At 33.0% G+C, this 22,010-nt stretch overlaps 1 protein-coding gene across 13 annotated transcripts in view; it reads left to right on the top strand.

Moving 5' to 3' along the window:
- Positions 1-22,010, top strand: part of SLC8A1 (solute carrier family 8 member A1) — a 378,210-nt gene that overhangs the window by 90,464 nt on the left and 265,736 nt on the right. The gene's annotated exons all lie outside the window — the stretch shown is intronic.

The raw sequence follows: 22,010 nt of genomic DNA, 5'->3' as shown, positions 1-22,010 counted from the left end.
TAGAAATCTCTAAATACATTTCTAATAATTATTATATATGTAGAAATATACATATATTCCTAATAATAATATAATAATAATAATAAAGATTATGTGTAAGAATACATGTTTTCTTTAGTTTTTTTGTTTTTTGTTTTTTTGTTTTTTTAGTTTTTAGTTATTTTGTCTTTCATTTGCGTCCAACTCTTTGTCATCCCATTTGGAGTTTTCTTAGCAGTGATCCTGGAGTAGTTTGCCATTTCCTTCCCTAGTTCATTTTCTAGAGCAAATTGAGGCAAACAAGGTTGTGACTTGCTATTTGTGAGTCCCATTGCTAGAAAGTGTCTGAGGCCAGATTTGAATTTGAAAAGATGAGTCTTCCCTGACTGCAAGCCTAGCACTCTATTCATTGTGACAATTATTAGGAATATATTTTATATACCTAATAATAATTCTTTTATTAAGAATATATTTAATAATAATCAAGTTGCCAAAATACAAATTGTGGCACTGATAATGTTCATGTTTCAATATATAGGTATTCATGCACTAAACTCTTCCCAGGTTCATAGTTTTATGAAATAGATTTTTAATGTCTCTGGGACAGGAAATTCCACATCCTATTCTGGTTAATAGTACTAATGTCTAGGATTTTAGTACTAGGATTTAAATCTCCCACTCCCACCTCACCATTGATAAATGAAAGAATTTCATTTCCCGTGTCACAGAGATATTTGAGCCATTTCTGAAATTTTGTAAAATTAAAAATGGAACCCTGATATTCTCGGTTATGGAGAATCTGATATTTTAGTGGATAACAGTTTTTATTGTCTTAGCTATATTTAGCTGCTGCTGCTGCTTAAGTCCCCTGACTGAGTTATCCTTAAATTGAATTGGTCATACAGTGTGTTGGCTCAGAACCTCAGTATTTGTGAGTTTGTTTTTGGGTTTTTGTTGTTGTTTTTTTGTTTTTTTAATCTAGCTGAGGAGAAATGAACTCTTAAGACCTAAAGGCAAACTAAAAGGATACAAACTAATCAAGTTCTTCTAACAGACAACTTGTCCAAAACTGCCTAGGGATGTCTTACAGAACTATTTGTCAACTCTGATGATTCCAAAAGCATTTTTATTTCCCTAGCTTGTTTGTTTTTCCTCCTTCCCTTCTTCTCTCCTTCCTTCCTTCCCTTTTTTTTTTCTTTCTTTCCTTTTCTGACTTCAAAGGACAATATGGTGCCTTTTACCTTTATTTGATCAATGTCAACAGTCTTTAAAAATTATTCAGGGAAATAGTGGGTTTGTTTTTGCTTAGTCATAGTCGAAGTTAATCAAAATTCTAATTATCATCAAAGGTGTTACATATCTTAATATGAGAAATATGAAAAGGACAGTTTTAGTAAATACGTATAGGGACTTGTCAAGAATAGAGACACAGAGACAGATCTCTCTATGGGGATTTTGTCTGCCCCAGGACGGACCTTATTAGCATTTGGGTTTCTTGATTCAGCTATTTTTTTGTCTGTTTGTTTGTTTTTTAATTCAAATCATATATTTAAAATGTCTTCCTCTCTGAGAAAATAATGATAATAAAAAGGAGTCAAATCACCTTAGTGTACAGAAAGGTATAGTTTTGAAACATTTCACAAAGCTGAGAATGCTGGAGAAAGGGTGAGACCAAAAGACATTGTAAAGAAATAAGCTATCACCAGCAGTGCTGGTCACTTGAACATAGAGAAGGCAAAACTGCTAGAACTGAGGAGAGGCCTCATGTGTCCTTTTGTGGATCTTTTTCTTTCTTTCTAGAAGATTAAAAATTGCTCTAATCTTTTTACATTCAGCATTCCTTGCTTAAACTCCTAACTGGGAGAAAAATTAGTAAAGAGAATGAAAAAGGATAGAAGTTGGAAGGTTCAAGGTAAATTTATACGACTGCAAGATCCTATGATGCCATATTTTATGGATGATAAAGAGGGGAGTTGCCTACTTTAGTAGAAGGAAAAAAATAGGGAAAGAAAGCAGAAGGAATTAAATCATTCATAACAACTGGGCATATCTGAGAAAAAAGAGTGAAATTCTAAGTACCCCAGTCAACACTTCAATACTCATACTTTTAGAGCAATTGCTTTTCTGCTTGGGTATAAGTAATTTATTCATATGGAATTATTTCTACATCATTAGTTTGTACAAATGCAAACACACACATACCCCTCAAAACATGAAATACAAAAAGGCGATATTGACAAATCTGTTGATTATTATTGCAGAAAAATGAAATTAATTTATGTGGCACAGTGGGCAGAGAGCCAGCCTCTGAGTCAGGAAGACCTGACTTCAAATCTACCCTTAGATATTTACTAAAGGTATGACTTTGGGTGTGTCACTTAATTATGATTTACTTAATTTCCTCATTTATAACATAAGCTAGAGAGTATCTTTTCCAAGAAAACCCCCAAATGGGGTCATGGACATGATTGAAATAACTGAACAATAAGAACAATGATTCTAAGACCTACGTTTTTCACATTAGAAACAAAATCAGGAAGTGTAATATACTGAAAAGAATGTGGAATGAATTGATTTTGGTGGGTGGGGCAGAGGAGGGAGAGAATTCCAAATTTGAATGTATACACTGCCATTTGATACCTGTATGAACTTTGGTTGGCCAGTTATTCCCACCAAGTCTCAGTTTCCTCATTACTAAAATGAGAAAATGGGACTCAATGACCTTCATTATTTTTTCCAACTCTAGATTATAGCTCGTGAATTTTTGCTATAAATGCCATTGCAAACAAAGTACTATAGTTGTTTAGATGAGAGAGAAATTTTTCTGGTTAATACCCATAAGAGTGAATTTTCCAAACTGTCTACCTTTCTTGGTATATTCTTTTAAGTGAAATCATTATTTACAGACCTAAACTTTTGTTCCTTCTAATTTAGAAAAACAAGGCAAAATCTACTGAAAACATTCTGAATGGGTTTATGACAGTTAAAATCATAGAAAATAAAAATATAAAACTTATGTAAGATATGATATAAGATAATTTTTAAGTTTTCTTAGAGAAAAACATTTTCAACCAGAGCAAGATACAGAAAAAAAGAGTAAGAAAAGCCAGTCATAGAAAATAACTATTCATGGTTGTGTTTTGTATGGTATGATGAATAGAAATGAATTATTCAAAGGTAAAATTGTTTTATAAAAGAATTTGGGGCAGCTTGGTGGAAAAAATAAATAGGAAGAACACACATTTGATAAGAAAAAACATAAAATCAACTAATAGGAAAGTATCTCATAAATCTTTTATGAGTACAGTGCTACATTTATAGTGATATTTTCTTTTCAAGCATCACTTTCTTTCCATGGAAGCCCCGTTTAAATTAAGCTAGGAAACCGCCCAAGCTGGTCAACGTATATATTTTTGTTCATTTATAATTTGAACATTTCTGCCTCCTTATTCTGTTCCCATGTCTGTCCATTTCATTTGATCATATCCATATTCCTCATATGCCTAGAATACCCTCTGCTCACTTTCCCTGTCTGCTGGATTCTTAGGCATTCTTTGAATCCAAATTTTTTATATGCCATTTCCTGTAAGCAATTTTATCTGACATTTATAGGTAGTGTTGACCTTTCTCCTCTGGGATTTTATGCAATACTCTGTTTTTTCTTATGAACTTATATAATTTTTGTACCATATTATTTGTGTATGGCTTACTAGAGTATAAATTCCATGATATCAGTAGTCCAATACTTAGGTAAACTTTATAACTCCCTCAGTGCCTAGTATAATGCTCTACATGTGGCAAGTACTTAATGAATGTCTGTTGATGAATCACTATATAAGATAGAGATTCTTTATAGGGAAACATTGTATTTTATGCATGTTTCAAGATTAAGAATTGATAATCTCCCTTTTTTTAATTGCCATTTGACTTGTCAATTTTCATTCTGAGTGCTGATACATTCAGATGTTTGTTTTTTCCCCTAAAAATTAACATAAATGCACAATAGCTTTCTTTAATCAATTATCTCTAAGACTCACTCCATTTTATCAATTAAACAATAAGATTAAGCACATCTCTCCTCTGGTACAAAACACCCCAGTCTGCTTTGCTTAAATATTAGCTAATATTTATGTAGTGCACTATGTGCTAGACATTGTGATAGGTGCTTTATAATCATTACAATCAGTAACCCCGAAAAATAGGTGCTATTATTATTCCCATTTTACAAAACAGGGAAATGAGGCATACAATGGGTTACACACAGCAGGTAAGTCGCTGAAGTTACATTTGAACTTATATCTTCTGGACTCTAGATACATAATAACACTATACACTGATTATATCATTTATTATCAATGAAATAAATAAAATTAAAAAAAAATATAAATAATATGTAACATAAATAAATATAAAAATACATTTTAAAAAAGAATTACTTCAATATTTCAACAACATATTACAGGGAGAAAAACCAGAATCATCTCAAATGATCAGTCACAGCAGCTAACTTCTTTATACATTGTTCTCCAATGATTCAAGTCTCTCAGGATGGCCTTGAAAGTGTCTCCTGAAGAAAATTGGTTATTTTTGGTTTTGTTTTGTTTTTCTTCCCACAAAATAGACATTAAGCTCAGCTTACTTAGTAAATATTTCTTCATAGTCTTTCTCCTTGTTGTTGAAATCATTCAGTCTCTCAGGAAAAAATTTGTCTTAGTCTGATGGTCCTCAACTAGTTGTTCTCCAGTGTGGAATAATAAGAAAATCATTAGCTAGGGAGCCATGGGAGCTGGATTCAAATTCTCTCATAATTATGATGTGTGTGACTTGAACAGCCTACTTGACGTCTTTGGGCCTTATTTTCTTCTCTGAATTCCTTTCTGTCTATAAGTTTAATTTCTAGCTTTTTGTCAGATTCCTCAAGATAATAATTAAATTGCTAATTCCCCAAGATTCCTTTTTTTTTCTTCTTAAAGATACAGCAACAGTGGTCAAAGTTCTGTAGAAGGGAGTGTTGAAGTTTTCTTTAGATATAGTTTGGGTTTTAGTTTATTTTTTTTATTTTTTTTTTTTATTTTTTTTTTTTGTCTAGCCTGAATTTCTTGATAATGAAATGTTCTCTGAATTCTTCAATTAAAATATTCGAATTTTAATAATTTAAACACCTGCCACATGTGATTAATTGTTTATTGATAGAGATTTAAAGTGAAGAATTAGCTGTCCTCATATGGCATACCCCAGTGAGAAAGTTCACAGTGTTTATGCAGGGGGCTACCCAAAATTTATCTCTTAAGTTGCCTTTTTCCAATATATATATAGTTTAACTATTTAGTTCTAAGTGTTCTATATAGGGGTCAGGTTATAAAACAAGGCATAGTTTCTGCTCTTAGGAATAGAGAGATTAATGGTGAAGATAAATACACAGAACTATAACACAACCTATAAATGCACAAGAAAGATCCAAACAGCATAGTATAAGGAATTCAAAGAAGGAATTTATTTCTAGCAAGGCTGGAGATTTCTTGAATCAGTGGATTCTAATCTGGGTCTTAAGAAAATGATGTATTCTAAAAGGTAAGGGCCTATTAGACCTGGTGCCATAGAGAACTCATCCCTTAAGTCTTACTATCAATGTTCCCCTTCACCTTTTCCTTTTCCAGCTAGATGTTGATCTTCACCTCTTCCATCTATCCTCACAAGAAAGAACTGAATATCCCTGCTTTACTCAGAACTTTTAGCTCCACTCCCTTCTTCCCATAGTGATGCACTGAGTCTTTCTATATCATTCCCCAGATGTAGGGTAGAGAATCTCCCTTAAATCACTTGGATGACCAGGGGTTCACTATCTACAATTTTTTCAGTAAGATGGAGGACAAAAAGACATATCATTTGCTCAGTCACTGAAAGATATGAAACAAGAGCCTTTACCATCTGCCCTGATGGCAGATATACCTCAAGCAATCCTGAGACTTGAAATGCATCCTATCATTGCATCCTAAGGACCATTGGACCTTTGCCAGATATCATGCAACTGAATATGAGATCCCTGAGAGCAGAGACCCAGCCTTTAACACAGTGCTTGGCACTTAGTAATTAATTAATAATGTTTTTTTCATTCATTCATGAATGTGAAGAAAATTCTGGGAATAGGAAGATAGTTTGTACTAATGCAAAGAAGTAGGAAATGGTAGGATATCTAGGAACTGAGCTGTTCATATTCATTTTCACTGAAACTCAGAATGTGTAAATATGTGTTAAGGTAAAAAGAAATGATCTCTTTTAATTTTCCTTTTTCTTTTTGAATGGTCAACTTTTTGTGGGTGTGGGAGGGTGGGACAAAAATAATCTTTAAGCTATGGTTAGCATAGCAACGGAGAGGTCTCATAACATGTGAATTCTATATTGAGCTTTTCAGTTTGTCATTTTGTATTGGAATTCTTGAACACAACTAGCAAAACAGACTGCTGTGCTAATGTAAGTACTTTTCTTCTTTGAGACATCATTAAGTACTTACTTTTTATATAGTCTAAGTGATATCATTTCCCTCCTATGGCACAATGTCTTATTTCACACTAAAAGTAGAAATGCTTTACAAATATTTTATTATTTGGTCCTTATAATAACCTTGGGAGGTGGGTACTATCATCATTCCTTTTTAAAGCTCAGGAAAGAGATGCAGAGTAAAGAGGCTTCCCCTATGTCATAACATAGTCTCTAAGAGTATGAGGCTAGATTTGAACTCAGGAAAATGAGTCTGATTCCAGGCCCAGTACTTTATATCTTTTGTACCACCTAGCTGCCTGATACATGTTACTAGTTATGTCTATTTGAATTTTGTGAACTGTTTCTTGACTAGATTTGTAATGCAAAAAGTGGGTGCAAAATGCTTTAAAGAATGAATTAATTCTTAAGAAAAAGAATTGATTTTTTTTGGGGGGGTAATGCTATTTTTCTTTGTATAGACACATCCAATCCCCCTACTTTTATTTGCCTAGGACCAAATTTTGGGAGGAGTATTAGACACAAATTTTCCAAAAATAATCATATAATTTGATCCCCAGATAATGAAAGATTTATTTCAAGTATTCACTGAATAGCCATAAACAGCAATGGTATTCCTGTAATGAAAGTCATTTTCACAAATTCTTATCAGTCCTGTAACTCTGCATGCCTTTTTCATTATCTAAACAGTAGAGCAAATATAATTTACTTACACAATATTGTGTTGTATAAGACAATGGAACAAATACAATTTACTTATACAAATATTGATTAGAAAAAATGTCATAACTACTTCACCTAAATATATTGTATGTGAGCATATATATGACAAAATAAATTCACACACATACATTACATGGTCACATGTTTATGTATATATGTACATACATGTACATTGTACATAAATATAGTAGATTTTAGTGGATAGAGCTAACATTTGAGTCAGAACTACAATATAGTTGAATGATAAAAAGTATTTCTATTTATTTAAGTTATTTATCTTTATTATTTATGACAGCATCAATTTTTTTTAGTCTTTAAATTCTTAGTTGAATGTAAGAAAGCCATGTCTGTACTTACCAGCATATCAAGGAATGTAAGGAATTGAACATACACTTTATTCTTATTGCTCCCTCCCTCTTCTTTTACCCTTTCATATAATGTCTCACTGTCATTCTCCTGTCTTGAAACCCTGTGCCTGCAAGTCCATATCCCCAGTTTGAGTTCTGATTTTTCAAAACTGGGCCAATCTGGTTTACTGAAATGAAAAGGAGACTAGAAAACAGTAGGGAATTTACTGCCTTATTTATCTTTTTCTTTAAAAAAAAAAATAGAATGGGATAGCTACATAGAGATATTGAGGATGCCTAAAGGAATAGCATCTTCTTTGGCCAACAGTGATATGACCTGCTTTATTTTTTTCTTCCATTTGGCATGTAACACAAAGCAACACATACAATAGCTGTAATAAAAGGGAGATGTGTCATTCTTCTCAAAAAACTGGGTCTTAAGAAATCACTCCATATATTTAATTCAAACAGAATTTATTAAGCACCTACTATTTGCAAATATGCCTTTCTAGAGATTGAGGATAGAAAAAAACAGAAATGAAACAGTCTTTGCCCTCAAAAAGCTTACATTCTCCTTGAAGGGATAAATGTTTACATCATAAATAATAATAGCCCCATTAAAAACCATATGTGCTGGGGTCATGACTAAAAGTAAATTAGAATTATGAGAGAGGGATTTAATGCAATATGTATAAGAGGGATATAATGCAGTATGTAAGAAAAAACTTCTTGTGACATTATTAATAGAAATATTTCATATACTTCAACTGACTACAAAATTAATGCATTTACATAGCATGGGGAAAAATGGAATATTCCTTTTATTATTTAATATGATATTGTAGTTGGGCATGGTGGCATATACCCATAATCCTTGCTACCAAGGAGACTTGAGGCCAGTGGTTATTTTGAGCTCTGGGTTTTTGACTTGCAATGGGCTAAGCAGATTAGATGTTTGAATTAAACTTAGAATCAATGTGTTGAGTACTCAGGAGTGGAGTAAGGAAGCACACTGGGTTGCCTTGGAGAGGGATAAACCAGACCAAGTTGGATATAACTGACTAAAACTCTGGTGCTAGTCAGTAATGAGATTGAAATAATAATAGTCACTGTATTTTCATACTGGATGAGATAGGAAGCCTTGATCTCTAAAAGATAATAAAAATTATAATGTTGATTATATCTTAATTGCCTAATACATACCTATGGTTCTGATCATTCATTAAGGTAGATGGCTAAGGTTTCTTCAGCACTACTTTATAGATAAAGGAAATCAAGCTTAGAGTGGTATAGTGGTGTTGCTCTAGTTACAAAATATTCAAGTGTCAGAGCTAGAATTTAACCATACCATCTTTTTTTTATTCCAAAGTCAACCCTATGTCCAAAGTACCAAGATGCCTCTTAATGTTGCCATGGATGATTTCAAAATTTTCAGTTACCTCATTAGATTCATAGCTTTGTCAGTTGCTGTAGAGCAAGGCAAAACTGTTTGGTTCAGTTATTTTCAGTAGCACTATATGGATCTTCTCCTATGCAGTCTATTGAAGGACTTGAAAAGATAGAAAATGACTCTTTTCATTTCTTTCCTCCTTGTCCTTTTTTGATTCCCTATTTTTGAAGTTACTAGCTTCTCTTGTAGAGTGATTAATGAAAATGACAAAGTTATCCTACTTTAATTTCGAGCTTTTGAATTTTTTTTTAGATTCAATGTTTGGGTTGCCATCCAGTTCAAGTGAACCAGAAGTCATTATCTATTGATAGACATTTTTCACATTGCTCTCATGTATCATTGCCCTTCAATCCATTCAAAACCATTTGCCTCCTACTAATGAGGTCAAAACTGTACTGTCATCAGCATGCTAATTGAGTTCAAGAAATGTTGATTGTTTGCTTTATAAAGAGCACTGCATTATACACTGAGAATATACAAATTTAGAAAAGGCACTGGCCAGACTCTCAGGGAGCTTATTTTTTACCCAGGTGATATTAAAATTATAAGCAATTCTTTTTTTTTAATAATAGCTTTTTTAAAAAATACATGCAAAGATAGTTTTCAACATTCACTTTTTTTTTTTACTATTTGTCCATTATATTTTTTGTATTTTTAAAATTAATTTTATAATTATAACTTTTTTTGACAGTACATATGCATGGGTAATTTTTTTTACATTATCCTTTGCACTCACTTCTGTCCCGAATTTTCCCCTCCTTCCCTCCACCCCCTCCCCTAGAGGGCAGGCAGTCCCATACATGTTAAATATGTTATAGTATATCCTAGATACAATATATGTGTGCTTTCCCAGTGTTCCTTCTCTGGGTGTAGCTGATTCTGTCCATCATTGATCAATTGGAACTGAATTAGATTTTCTCTTTGTTGAAGATATCTATTTCCATCAGAATACATCCTCATACAGTATTGTTGTTGAATCTCCTGGTTCTGCTCATTTCACTCAGCATCAGTTGATGTAAGTCTCTCCAATCCTCTCTGTATTCATCCTGCTTGTCATTTCTTACAGAACAATAATATTCCATAACATTCATATACCATAATTTACCCAACCATTTTCCAATTAATGGGCATCCATTCGTTTTGGGCTGCGACAAAAATTTTGGCACATACAGGTCCATTTCCCCTTCTAAGCCCAGTAGTAGCACTGCTGGGTCAAAGGGTATGCATAGTTTGATAACTTTTCGGGCATAATTCCAGATTGCTCTCCAGAATGGTTGGATTCTTTCACAACTCCACCAACAATGCATCAAACTATAAGCAATTCTAATATATATAACAAATACAAAAGATGGTTCATGGAAAATACAAAGCAAGACTCAGAAAGGGAAAGATCACCATTAACTAGGGAGAATCATGGAATGCTTTGAGGAAAAGGTGCTGCTTTAGGCAATATTTAAAGAATGGATAGCAGTTCAACAGGGAATACCAAAGAAGAAAGGCATTTCTTCACATTTTAGAAATGTGAAATAGCATGAGCAAACATAAAGACAGGAGAGATTGGAGAAGAATGATGTGCAGCAAGTAGAACAGATAGGCTGGAATGCAAGGATTAGTCTGGGAAAATAAGATGGTGCTAGACTGTAGAAGACCTTAAATGCTAACTTCAGGTATTTGAAGTTTATTCTGCAAGATTAGGAGACCATTGAAGCATTTCAGTCAGGCTCTATGAAAGAGGAAAATAAATCTGGCAATTATACAAAGAATTACAGTGGAGAGAGGTTGAATGTACAAAGACTCAAAAGGGGATTATTCTAAACATTTACTCAGCTGGTATGTAGGATTATACTAGTCATAATGGAAGCAGAAATGGATAGTGAGGAGAGGAAAGAAAGTACAAAAAATAATGCCTAGGTGAAATTGTTAGGAAGTAATAACTAATCCAACCACTTTGAGCTTTGGAACATCAGAAACCAAATGAGTTTTGGTTCGACAACATGTAGATTTGGAGCCAGAAGAGGTCTTAGAGACCATTGCATCCAACCCTTCCCACTGTTTCATGAATTATGTAAACAGGACCCAGAAAGGTCAAATGACGTATTCTAGCCACATAGTAAGTAGCAGCTCTTGGATATAAACCCAGTATCTTTCCCCTGAATTACAGTGCCTTAAACTGCCTCTGAGAAAAATGTGACAGCCTTTATTTAGATTATTATCTCCTGCTTCCTTTCTCATTCTCCTCCTGCCTAATGACATCAGTCTAGCAGAGAACTTTGCTTAATGGTTTGGTTTCATTCAGGGAAGGGAAATGTCATTTTCTTCTTGCCATTTTCATCAGAGTAGTTGATTAGGCTACAGTCCCTGATTACTTCATTCTGGAATCTTTCCTTATGGCCAGCACCAGTGAAACATTGTAGGGTGTTTTGTCAGCTTAGAAAAGATAAAAACAGGAGAATTGAGATGAGGACAGAATTCAGAAAAGAGAGGCCAGAGACTCTCTCATGTGGGAAACTAAAGCCCAGGATCTGTCAAATAAACTACACCACCAAGTCATACTGTGAAACTGCTCCCTCCCTTGGCCTTTGCTATAAATGCTGAAATGTGACCTTTTATTTGAAATGGAGTAAAACAGATTCCAAAAAGTCATTGTCAGAACACATTAAAAGCACATCTTGTAAAGAAATGACCTCAGGCAGAAGGTTGACTGATTCTCACACCAAAACCTCAGGCCTATGTGATATTTATTTATTTTCCAATGATCACAGAATCATTAAAGTAGAAAACTCTTCAAAACCATGTAGCCCAACATCACTCTTATTTTAAAGGTAAGAAAAATGAAGCTCTTGGAAGGTCAAATGTTTTACCAAAAGTTATACAAGTAGAGAATGTCAAGTTAAGATTTGAACTTAGATGGCCACTTATCTATCATTAATAATAGTGATGATGATGAACAATAGGTAGCATTTATAAAGCATTTTAAAAATTTTAAAGCACTTATTCAAAGATAAATCTTATTTGGTCATCTTAAAGATGAGAAACTTAAGTGACATGTCAATAAATAACTAGTATTTTTTCTGAGGGAAGATTTGAATTCAGGTCTTCTACTTGAAGTCTCTACCTACTCTGACACCTAACTAAATAGCTACCTATTCTAGAATCTACAATTCAGATCTTTGGATCCTTGAGAATCTTTCTAAATATATCTAGCTCTAAATCCTATCTCCCAAATAGAAAAAAACCCTAGATTGGTCTAGGCCTGTAATATGGTCTCAGTGGTCTGTTCAGTTCTTTTCTAGTCCTGTTTATGCATCTGTTCATATGAAAAAATCTTTAACATTTCTCATTGTGAACAATGTGTAGAACACTAGATTTCTAACATTTGATTGTGCTTCTTCAGAATATACCCTACATACATTGCTATTGACATTTTTTAAATTTTGTTTTTACCTGTTTTCAAAATTATTATTATTATTATTATTATTATTATTATTATTATTATTATTATTATTATTATTATTATTATTATTTTGAAGAGAGTCTTCATTGTTAAGGTTGATTTAGGTGCGAGTTCAAAATAACCACTTTAATATACCTCCAGTGCAGATCATGTTTTCCCACTGCACTCTGTGCTTGGAGACATATACAAAAAAGAGCCATGGGAAATAGGAATAGAAGAGAGTGATTTTTCCATTTCTTAACCTGCCTGCATGTGGGCTGATTACTCTGAGGATTAAAAAAAACAGATTGAAACTTGGTAGAACACAGACAGATGCTGGCTGCAAATGCAAATTCAAAATACTGCTCAGTATAAAATTATCCCAAACTTGGAAGATCATGGAGCCCAGCTTTCTTTCTTCCTTTCATAATTTCTAGTGCCTTGAGACAGGCGTCACATAAAATAATTTAGCTCCATGAGCCATTCATCTTTGTTGAGTACCCTGACTTCCTCTCTCCTCTTCCTGTCTTTCATTCTGTTTTGAGGATTTAATTTTAAAGATCAAATATAACTTCCATTGCTACAAACCTTTTTGACATCAGCCTGCTCCCAAACCCCAGACAAAAACTTTTCTTGTAGATTATATGGAAAAAGTGAATTGGTGTTGATTTGCATTGGTAGGATTGTCATGAGAAAAGGCCCCACATCACATTTGTAGTGAGAGCAAAAGAAATTGAAACACTTGGAAAAGGAACAATAAGGCTTAGCCAAGTTCTCACTCTATTCATCAACTTACTTATAATTTACCCTTGCAAGTTCAATTGGAAAAGCTCTAAATATTGAAGAGACATATATTCACAACTCAGAGCCCTTTAAATAAATAAGACATAGAGAAATGTTTTCTTAATATCATTTTAAGACATTTCTTGCTCAGGTTGAGTAGGGTATGGATTGTCCTCCATAAAATTAGATTATTCAAAATAGAGTTTTCTCATGATTGTCCTGCACTGCATCTAGAAGAGGATATGTCGCTTTCAAGAGATGCTCAGAAGACCTATCGTTTCCTTTCTTTTTATTCTGAGAATAAATTAGCAGCCCCCTGAAATTCTAATTTAAGAGGAAGAATATTTTATGATGACATTTTCATTCCTTTGCAGGTATATGGAATTATTTATGGAGCATTTTTGAAATGGAAAAAATATTGCAAAAATGTTCAATTCTTAATGTTACAATTAATGAAGTTTACTGCTTGTCCTTTGAGAACCTGAGGAAGGTGGTAGGCAAGCTAGAGAGGAGCAGAGAGGCAGCTGCTGAAAGACAAAAAAGCTTCCTTTGCCTCACATCCATTTATCACTAATACATGAAACTCCCATTGCTATTGTCATGGTTCTCAACTGTTGGCAATAACACAAATCGAAGAACAATTTTGAGGTCACACACACAGGTATATATGGAAACATAAACTAATGTGAGTGTTTGTGTATGTGTGTGCATGGGTATGGGAGAAATAGATTAGATGAACTAATAGATTTGGTTGTCCAAACTCTAATCATTGCAAAGTTTGGAAATGTTACAGAATGAAAACTCTCTTCCTCTTTTATCAATAAGGTGAAGATTAACAGCATTCATTTTTCACTAGTTTCCCATCCCAGGGCATATTCACAAATCAGTATCCAGGAGTTTGAGAAGAATGCTCAGAAGCAGTGAGTTTGAAGACTCAGTGGAAAGAACAGATTTGTTTGAACATGACAAAAGTCATTCTTGTGCATTTCAATTTTAGGTTCAAGTTTCCAGGATTCTTAGGGTTACTCTGGGAATCTGGGTCTGGCCTCAGAAAGGTTCTGCGGGGCAGCCCTCTTACACAATTGTTCCAGGAAGTTTAGTCAATTGGCTTAGAGAAATCTAAATGTTCTAAACTGAATGCCCTGGTCCAAACTGGCTGAAGTCATAGGCAACCATAGGAGAAGAAGGAAAAAGAAAGAAAGAAAAAAACTCCTCTGACCTTGACTCTTGCATCCAAATATTACTTCATCAGAATGATTATTCTTAGCAGATGTTTCTTAAATGAATTTCTTCTCTCTCTTTACCCCTATTTGTGAACATTTGAAAGTTTTTGTATATTAATATCTAGAACATGAGCTCTTTTTCATAGCAATATCCTCTATTTTATGTTAAATTGAGTCAGTAAACATTTATTTAGGTCCCATTATGTGTCAGGCAATATACTAAGCTTTGGGGGTATAAATAAAGGCCAAACTTCAAATCATATAAATGTAGTCCCTGGTTTCCTGTTTTCATGGTACTTAGAGCTTAATAGGGGAGACAACCATAAAAAAAAACTATATACAAATTATGTGTATGTATGGATATGTGAGTCTGTATACAAATGTATAAACTGGAGATAACCCTGAGGGAAGACATTCTCACTGAAAACTTATATATCCATTACATATATATATATATATATATATATATATATATATATACATATATATATATATATATATATATATGTATATATATATATATATATATATATATATATATTCTAATTTCCCCCACTTTATTATACTTGACTCCTGTCTTGCCACAGGGAACCACTGGAGTTCATTGAATTAAGTAAACATAGTAAATGCTTAATAAATGCTTGCTGACTGACTCTCTGTGAAACACTGAGCAGGAAGCTTTTTTATGAGGTTTGTATAAATCTCTCATCCAGGCACTTATTCACATACATTGGCCCAAATCCAGACACCAACTTTACTTGGCACATCAAAGAATTGTAGACTCTTGTTTCATTGTAAACACTCTGTGGAATCACCTATATTTTGGGATTCAGAATACAAGATGGAGAAGGTTCGTTTGGGGGTCTCCTTATCTGGAATATATGCCACATTTCTTCCAGTAATTTCTTCCATATTCCCAGTTGAGGCATCTGTTATCCACTTTGCTTAATTTCCTTTTGATGTGAGTGGTAAAAAAAGGCAACTACCAATCAGGCACAGCAGATTGAGAGAGGAATGGTAGGGTATTATTATAGAGATTATCTCAATCTTAAATCAAGTTTTTGACAGTTAGGAATAACATTTTGCAAAGTTGTTTACAAAGTGCATTTTTTCTTCTTTGTTATTTCCAAATCTTTCACAAATGTGAGATGCCTAGTGAGTTGAGACAGCAATCATATTTTAATTTTTTTATCACCCCATTTAAGCACCTGGATAGTCTTATAACATAGATATAGGAATTTCTATTACCCAGTATTACCATCTGCCTTTTAGGTTAAATAAATTATAAGCCACCCTGGGCAAAAACGTTATATTTTAATCATCCTAAAATCACTCAGGTACCAATTATGATGAATGGAGATCTGAATTATATTCTCAGGTTCATTAAGATAAGGATACCCTTCAACCTTCTCTGAGTCAGTTTCCTGTCTTTTCTAGGGTTTAACAGTGGTCTTCAAAGTATAAGGAGTGAATGGATTGGCCACATCCAGTAATATTTCACCTGGGCAAATGGATACATACTTAGTCTTTGAAATTGCTCACTTAATCAAATTTGATTTTTGCACTGGAAAACCTAGGTTCCTATAGAACAGGGATTTTTAACATTTCTTGTATTGTAGATAGATCTATTGTGTACTCTGGTGAACCTTATGGACTTCTTTTCTGACTAAAGTTTATAAAATGATTTATAGAGATGTAAAATTTCAGCATGAGTTTAGGAAAAATAAGGTGGTTTGTATTTTTCCCTGTCCAATATGAAATCTATCCTTGGAACTTTTCGGAACTTGTTAATAATGTTTAGTATTTGATCAATGAGCAATTATACTCAAATTTCCTTTTTTGAATTTCTGTGAAATTGCCAGTTTCAATACTGCTTCTACTAATATTGATAACAGCAACTCTGCTGTCTTTGGAAATTTGGAAATTAGGTATTTTGGCATCTGATGACCAACCTCATGCTGATGGACTTCTATACATTTAATTAGATTGGTTCTTGGACTTGTTATCCAATTTGTGCCTACTCTTCATGATCCCATGTGGGTTTTATTGGCAAAGATACTGAAGTGGTTTGCCACCTCCTTCTGCAGCTCATTTTATAGATGAGGAAACTGAGGCAATCAAGATCACATGACCCTACATCACACAGCTAGACAGTTTCTGAGGCTGAATTAGAACTCAGGTCTTCCTGACTACAGGCCTGGCCTTCTTTCCATTGAATCACTTGGCTGCCTTTGCTTCTTGGACAATAAGTCCACCTTCCTATTAGATGCTTTTTTAGATTGGTAGTACATTTCCAAGTTTATTCTCTACATAGATATCCTTCAAAGATCCCATATTATTTTTCTATAATATTGAGACAGAGGAAGAAGACTTTAGTGAATTTTTTTTTTCATATCAGGGACTTAAATGTTTTCTGAAAAAATGAATAAATACATTTTTAAATGATATACAATAACAATCTTTCACTTTGCGAGCATTTAATTACAATATTTATAGAATATTTTCCACTTTTTAGAGTAAAAGTGTCTGACAGACTATTTCTGACCTTCCTTTAAAATGAGCGAGTTATTTAACCCCTAGTGTCTCAGATAACTCTCTAAAACTGCAATTTAGAGAAGAGTTATATAAGAACATCAATATAACAAACCTTCACATTTGGGGTTCCCTACAGAGATGAAAGCAGAGATCTGAATATTTTTTTTTAATCATTTTTCAATTATTTTCTCAGGATTACATGGCTATTAATGTATCTTGGGCAAGACTTGAATGTAGGCCTTCCTGAATCCAAAATTGGCTTTCTATTTACTGTGATGTGTTGCCTCTTACACTTTTTAAATGTCCCAATCTTCAAATCCACAAAAAAATACTACTTTGAATTTTAAGAAGGAAACACAGAAAAAGCAATAATCACTGAAATTTAGCATGGGGCTCTCTGTAAAGTTTTAATAGTTTTTAAATAAAAGCGAAAACCCAAGATGATAAGATAATATCATTTCCCCTACCTGTTAGTTGATAACTAAAATGACTAAAATTATTAGGATTAAATTAGTGCTAGAAATTAATGAAATATAATTAGAGGATTTAGAACTCTTAAGGGACCTAACTTTAAAATGTGTTGAATGATTCCTACAAAAGATTTTTTTATTTTATTATTATTTTTTTATGAGGAATAACACTCTAAACTATAATCCATCATATCCCTGCCCCAAACTTTTTGCCATTTTCAGGAATCTTCTACACAACTGTAGATTTTTTTTTTTTTTTTTTTTGCCAGAAGAGCAGAATATTCAAACATGTCACTCCCTTAATTCAAAGAATTCCAGTGTCTCCCTATTGCCTCTAGGATAAAAATATAAACTCTCTTGTTTGTCTTTTAAATCCTATTATATCCTGATCCCTTTCTATCTTTCTAGCCTCATTTTGTGTTCTCTTTCTCTCTCTCTCTCTCTCTCTCTCTCTCTCTCTCTCTCTCTCTCAATCTCTCTTCTCTGTCTTTGAACTGCCTGTTCCCTAAGGACAGAATCATAAAACCTTCACTTCCTTCCAGAGGTAGTTCTTGAAGTACCAGTTTCAACATGAAGTCATTGCTAATCATCTTGTGATTAGCTAGTGATTTCCCTCAATTGCATTAAATTTATTTTCCATTTTGTATATATTTATATGTGTACTCAATATCTTTTCTTACAATCTCCACAAACAGGGGCATTTCATTTTTTCCTTTGCATCCCTATCTCATCATAGGTGCTTAATCAATTCTTGTTGATAGATTAATTATGAATAAATTTTATTTTGATTAATACTTTTAATTCTATAGTTTCTGCCCTTCTTTAATAAAGCTTAGTAAAGCCATTGAATTAGGAGTAAGGAGTCAGGTATAGACTGACTTTATAAACATTATAAAGTTAAATAGATCTGAAAACAGAAAATAAGATATAAACCAGACACAAATGTGGAAGAATATATTAGATTAGTTAACATTGCCAAGAAAAAGTTTTATCCACTATCCAAATAAAAGTTTATGAAAAATAAGTTTAAGAAAAAAATATGTAGACAAATTCACCCATATTTCTAGGATATAAGAAAATAATATAATTATCATTTCACTGCCATCTACTAAGTCCCTTTCTTTGTCTGGCCTAGGGAAATGAAATTTCATAAACAATTGTTCCCAGGGGGGTTGGCTTTATGCAAATGACTAGCCTGACCTCTTGGTTATCCACAGATCTTACGTGATATGAGTTAGAAAAAGAAAATACATATAGTCTAATACACAGTAAACAAATAATAGCTGCTAAAATTGAATGCACCAGACAATAGTAGATCACATGAGGCCAAATATAGTAATAGGTAGAATTCTATTGGAATCATGAATATTCATTCATCAATTATTCTAGTTAATAGAATATCTTCCTCATTCTAGATAAAGGGGCTTTATAACTAAATAATTTTTCTCCTTGCCTCTGTAGGCAGATTTTTACAGAATTCATCAAAATGTGAACTAGTACCCCTACTTTTATCTTTATAATGATCCTTCTACCATTTTGGTAGACATGTTTGAGGGAATGTTATTTTCCTGTTCCTTTTTCTAATCACAGCTGATCTAGAAATCAAAATATACTGGTGGAGAATTGTTATTAGCTGCTACTAATAATATTCATCCTCCACTCATAACTTTGGAATGTAAATCTTTGTTCAATTTTTGGTTGTTTAATGAGTTTTTGTAATGATACCCAAGGAAGGCTAAGTGAAGAACTATGGAAGAAAAGATAAAAAGGCTTTTAGTCTGGTTTAGTAATTCAGGTCAGTGCATAAGGAAAGGCCTAGAAATTGTATTTTCCATTTGGTCCCTTATTATGATTTCATTGTAAGCTCTTCTTTATAGAGGTGACAACTTCGCCTTCAAGAGAGTACTAGGTTTCTTGCTTACAGGTGTTGACATTGTCTTGGCAGGAAACATTACTTTTTTACTTAATTTTCTTCAGAGTTCTTATTTATCATTTATTCTAATGTTCCATTTTTATAATTTGTATTATAAAAGAGAAGAGCCTTTCTGATAAATAAACTAGACAGATGAATTGAATGTAGGTCTATGTCATGTCTCTAGTTAAAAGGGGAGTTTCCCGGATCTAGGAAAATGTAAACTGTGAAAAGAGAAATTTGCCATCTACTAGAGATTTTGGATCCCTGAGGGTAATGTATAGAAACAAAATATCTTGAGTCATAGTATATCAAAACTAGAAGACACCTGAAATATTGTCTACCCCAAATTTTCTTAAACTGTGGTTCATGGTCTCATGTGGTGTTATCCTTTGCTGATGGAACTAAAAGATACTTTCTTCCATTCCAAGAAACTTTTAGTTGATCAACAAGCACGGTGATTTCAAGACTTTACACTACTTTCATTACACAATACTTTTCCTTTGGGTGGCAAGGTAGGACTATGATTCTGATGTTAGAAAAATTTTAACAGGGTAGAAAGACATTTATTTGTGAATATAGATGCTTAGTAGTTCAGTTTTCATAACAAATGTATCCCCCACCCCCATCATTGCAGTTGCTTTTCTTTCCTAGGCCTAATGTTAATAATCTGATTAAAAAACATACAAACAAACAAAACAAACAAACAAACAAAAAAAAAAACAGTCAATTCTCCCCTCCCTCCCACTCACTCTGCCTATCTCTGCTTCTCTCTCTCTGTGTCTATCTCTCTCTTTCTCTCTCTCTAATTAAATACCAAGTTTTGGTAATATCCCAGTTAAGGATTTAAGTTAAGGCTTTAAAATATGGAATAATTTCTTGTTCTTATTGAATAGCTTGAAAAACTTAAAAACCTGTACATTTTTATAATTCTCAAGTTCAAAATATTTGCCATGTATATTTAAGTTCATTAGCATAGTGCCATTTTTATCCTTTTATCATATTAGTTTCCCTCTGCTGTCTGGTGTATTTTGCATCTTATCTGTTATGATTGATTAGATGGAATTTTATGCTTCAGTCATCATGTCACTCATTTCATCTTCATTAACTACCTTTTACCTGGCATATTTTTTTTACCCTCTGACTTTTTTATCTCTTCCTCAATTCTATATTTTCAGGCACTGTTATATCAATCATTCTTCTGAATATAGTTCACAAGGATAGTCTACTCTTCAAAGTATATAACAGAGACAGAATAAACATAGAAGTCTCATTTAGTTAATATTTTATCTGTCTTATTTTGAATTGGACTAGTCACAGAACTGTTTCCTATCATGATCTAGGGTGAAATAAACAACTATTTCTCCTCAGATGGACTAAATGATTTTATGCTATATGACTACATAATTATTTACACATATAAGAAAGCCTACTCATTTCTCCAGCTTTCCAGTTATGTCTTGATTTATCATATATATTGCCACATAAAATCTTTGAAATGAAGATCGTGAATCAAAAAATGTTGAGTTGGAAGAGGACATGGAAGTCATGTCAATTCCCATTTTGATAGGATGCATGCTAAGCTTGTGTCCCACTGTCACAGCCTTCAAAATGTCACACTCCCATGCCACAGTGAAATACCAGTGTAGGACTTAAGTGGAAGATTTTTGTATATACCCCTGAATTTTATTTATATATATATTTACTAGTAAATCTCAAGAATGTCACTATAAAATAGGCTGAGGAAATCTTGCATTTATATAGCACTTTAAGAAATCCAAGATGCTTTACATATGCTATTTTTTTATATTGACAACAACTTTTTGAGATAGATACTATTATCCCATTTTTCAGGTGAAGAAACTGACTCTAACAGAAGTCAATTCATTTGACTATGATTACAAAACTAGTAAGTGTCTGAGTCAGGGTTTGAATTCAGCTCTAAGTCTAGAGTTCTATTTACTGCACCATGCAACTGCCTTGAGAAAGGCATGGGTACAAATGAGACCATAAAGTTAATTTTTAACAAAATCAGCTAACATTGTTACAGATTCTTAGAGAGAAAATGTGGTACACAACAAATTTGGAATCAGAAGACTTGTGTTCTCCTATCTGGAAGAACTTGGATAAGTAACTACTCTTCTCCAGGTTATAATTACCTATTCTGTAAAATCGAGTCTCTCTCTCTATATATATACACACATATATATAATATATATGAACACACAAATCTGTATATATTATATATGTATATATAAAGTGCTTTGATATTCTTAACATACCACATGAAGAGAAATCATTATTATTATTAAAAAAATCTATACTAAAACTGTATGCTGTTAGCAAAATAACATAATTTGGAAATCATTGGACTTATAAATCATCAGAAAACTAGTATAAAGAAGGCTAGAGGAGACTTTTAAATATGGCAAGAACTAAAACTAAAAATAAGATGCAATCTGGAAAAAATGCAAAGTAATATGTTTAATGCTTGCCATAATTCAAAATGCAGATACTTTAGAAATAGAAAATACCCAATAACTCTAGAAATAGAAAATACTTAATAGCAATTAAGAGTCGAGGAAGAAAGCAGCTAGGTGGCACAGTGGATAGATTTCTAGCTCTAAAGTCCGGAGGACCTGAGTTCAAATTTGTTC

The sequence above is a fragment of the Sminthopsis crassicaudata genome, chromosome 2 (genome assembly GCF_048593235.1).
Source record: "Sminthopsis crassicaudata isolate SCR6 chromosome 2, ASM4859323v1, whole genome shotgun sequence".
NCBI lineage: Eukaryota > Metazoa > Chordata > Mammalia > Dasyuromorphia > Dasyuridae > Sminthopsis > Sminthopsis crassicaudata.
This window is presented reverse-complemented; position numbering and strand designations above follow the sequence as displayed.